General features: G+C 45.1%; 1 long non-coding RNA gene across 1 annotated transcript in view; it reads left to right on the top strand.

Moving 5' to 3' along the window:
• The first annotated feature begins 267 nt into the window (after window positions 1–267).
• Window positions 268–3,682, top strand: part of LOC139568289 (uncharacterized) — a 40,591-nt gene continuing 37,176 nt past the window's right edge. Inside the window, exon 1 of the long non-coding RNA XR_011673567.1 lies at window positions 268–637. This is a non-coding gene — a long non-coding RNA (uncharacterized lncRNA). The remainder of the gene's footprint in view (window positions 638–3,682) is intronic.

Raw genomic sequence — 3,682 nt, 5'->3', positions numbered from 1 at the left:
ACTTCCTCAGCACATTGATACAAGTCCAATGTCAACGTTAATCTGGAACGGTTTGGGTGCATCTCCCTCTTTCTGCTTCAACTCCCCATATCGCATACCCTCAAAGTTATCGAATACTTTATTTATACTGTCATTTGATTTCATGTCTATACTAAATTATTAAATTATAGGATACTCGGAAGTTCCTCAAAGGTCGCGCGGAGCGTACCTGCCGACGTCACCATAGAGCAAAAACAAACGGCCTCTTCTTTTCCGCGCCGAGCGCAGTTCGCCCTTCTCCTTTCAGCACCGGAAACCGCCCGACGCGTACGACTCCGCGCGTCTCCCTCCCGGGACAAGATAAATAAACATTTAACGGACTTTGATCACGAACAAACGTTTACAATGAGTTATTGACTCTCTCATTGAGTCACAAGTCACCGAACTCCATGGACGAAATATATCCATATTAACGTTCTTTAATTGTTTTGAATATCCTTTTTGGCTGTTGGACTTGGTTGAGGCTATGTGTGTCGGTTGTTTTTACTTCATGTAATGTGGATGTTACATGTGTCCGTGGCTGTGTCCGTGGCCGTGGCTGGAGGATGAGCGCCGGCGTGGCAGGGGACGCGACAGTAACTCATACTATGCAGGCAAGGTAAAGTGCTTTACGTTCATTCCCCCTCCAGGCTATGACTCGGGGACGTTTTCTAGGGGCACAACCTCGCTGGTTCAAGCCCCGCTTCGGCTCTCAATTATCCTGTACTACCTGACTGGGTGAGTTTGTGTGTCTGTATTGCTATAGCTTCTGTGACCGGAGCGTGAGAGCTGGTGTTTTGAAGTTGAGTAAGAAATACTGTTGATCTGTTGTTGGTATCTGTTGTGTTTATACGGTAGCCTATACGGTAGCTCGCCCTTTGACAGAGCATTCAGAGTGTATAGCCTACATACCTGCTACATAGGCAACTTTACGCACATTGGTTGACTTCGCCTTTGCTGTAATAAACTATGGTTAGCGTAATGTTAATGTGCGTTTCGATGGTTATAATACTACAATTTAAAAACAATAATGTATAGGTCTATTTATAACTTTATTGTCCTGTTACTCGTAGGTTGAATCATGATCCCAAAATGCATAAAATGAGAACCGGAGTCCTCGTGTATTCCAGACGTGGTTTTAGTGATCTGCGCTGTATGGCTACAGGCTATCCCCTGTCCATTCTTATATAACTGTGTGTGTGTGTGTGTGTGTGTGTGTGTGTGTGTGTGTGTGTGTGTGTGTGTGGCTTCTGGGTTCCCCTCATCCCCGTTATCTTGCACGCCAATATGACTGCAGTTCTGTTCGATGGGAACAAACCTCTCTCTCTCTCTCTCTCTCTCTCTCTCTCTCTCTCTCTCTCTCTCTCTCTCTCTCTCTCTCTCTCTCTCTCTCTCTCTCTCTTCGTCGTATGAGTTCTGACACAGTCTTCTAATCATATGAAGCCTTATGGACAACTTGAAAACAGTCAAACAATTTAGTGAATATTTGGCTGACCCTTCAAGGAAAATTCCACCTAAAAAACTACTAAACCAAAATGCATCATACCAGCTGTATTTCAATATTTTGAAAGTTATATATCTTGAAAACTTGATTGTTGACAAGCAACATATTTTGGGGCTATATCAACAATGACTAATGAAACAAATACCAAAATATCGTTTTTGGGTGGAGTAAAAAAAAAAAAAGACAAACAGAAATCTTTCAAAGAGCCGTTAGACTCGTCGCGTTTCTTTCAGTTCTACTCAACAACATGCTACATATATCTGAGAGAACGTAACCTATTGTCTAGTTGCAGTAGACTGTGTAATAACCTAACGAAGTTGCGTGCGAGTTTTGACTTTCGGCCAGCGGGCTTCCGTTCTGAGAAAGACCGAAATAAACAACTCATGTAAATGACCAATCACAATGACATGCGGTGAGGCCCGCGGGTCCACTCCCGTTTCCACCGGGCGGCCCGTCTACTGCCTCTCCAAGAACAAGCCTCCCTCCGCTCCGTGTTTAGCTCCGGTGACTAACTATGCAAATGCACCGAGATAAGGAGGAGGGGAGACTGATTGAGCTAACAATGACACACGCGCATACACAGAAACAGACACCCTGCGTTGTGTCACATCAGCAGTACAGTAGCCTAACCCCTGTTGTTAGTCCCGCCTGCTATTGACGTTTGTAAATCATGGTTTACTATGGAAGTGTGAATCAGTTGTATGAGGTCTAATGGGACTGAAAGATGATAAGCCTCTCTCTCTGTCTCCTCCTCCTCTCCTCTTTCTGCTTCCCCACTTGCCTTCCCCCTCTCCCTCTCTCTCTCTCTCTCTCTCTCTCTCTCTCTGCTTCCCCACTCGCCTTCCCCCTCTCTCTCTCTATCACCCTCTCTTCTCGTTCTCCTCCACCCTCTCCTTTCTCTCTCTTGTCGTGGCCTTAGTCTCTCTTTCCTTTTGCTTTCCCTCTCGCCCTCACCCTCCTATCTTGCCCTTATGCTCTCTTTATTTATCTCCATCATCCACTCGTCCTCTCTCTCTCTCTTCATTTCTCTCTCCCTCCCTCCCTCCATCTCTCTGTCTCTCTTAGGAAGAGGGAGATATGTATGACAGGAAAGGTATAAGAACAGCAGAGAGTGTGAGAGAGAGAGAGAGAGAGAGAGAGAGAGAGAGAGAGAGAGAGAGAGAGAGAGAGAGAGAGAGAGAGAGAGAGAGACACAGAGAGAGAGAGAGAGAGAGAGAGAGAGAGAGAGAGAGAGAGAGAGAGAGAGAGAGAGAGAGAGAGAGAGAGAGAGAGAGAGAGAGAGAGAGAGAGAGATACCAGTCCCTATACCCTCATCCCTGTGTGGGGTTTTAGCTGGTCCACTCCACTCTGGTATGCAGTTGTCTGTTTCATAAACAACTCTGTGGTACACACACACACAGACACACACACACACACACACACACTCACACACACACACACACTCACACACACACACACACACACGTTCTTTCCTTGGTATTTACTGACTGTAGTACCACAGGGTCTCTGAAAGGTTTGAGCCAAAACATCATTAGTATAATTCTTTACCTTTTATTTTAATCATTTTGTTTGTGGTAGGTGTGTGTGTGTGTGCATTTGTGTGTGTGTGTCTGTGTGTGTGCGTGTGTGTGTGTGTGTGAGCTCTGTGACCTCTCTGCTAGGCTGCACTGAAACAGGCTCTACTGATACAGGAAACATTCAATCTACGTTTGTTTAACATTCATTCAATTTAACATGTACCCAAGGCAGAGGTAGTGTGTGAGAGAGTGACATGTTATGCACAGACCTGAATTACAAGTTTGTCGGTGTGTGTGTGTGTTTGTGTGTGTGTGTGTGTGTGTGTGTGTGTGTGTGTGTGTGTGTGTGTGTGTGTGTGTGTGTGTGTGTGTGTGTGTTTATTTTATGTATAGCGCTGTATTAAGAGCACTCACTGACTGTAGTACACACACTACACACTACACACACTACACACACACACACACACACACACACACACACACACACACACACACACACACACACACACACACACACACACACACACACACACACACACACACACGTTCTTTCCTTGGTATTCACCACAGGTCACTGAAAGGTCAGAGACAAAACTCCATTAGTATAATCCTTTACCGTTATTTCTAATCATTATGTTTGTTT

This window comes from Salvelinus alpinus, chromosome 2, assembly GCF_045679555.1.
Source record: "Salvelinus alpinus chromosome 2, SLU_Salpinus.1, whole genome shotgun sequence".
Classification (NCBI taxonomy): Eukaryota; Metazoa; Chordata; class Actinopteri; order Salmoniformes; family Salmonidae; genus Salvelinus; species Salvelinus alpinus.
This window is presented reverse-complemented; position numbering and strand designations above follow the sequence as displayed.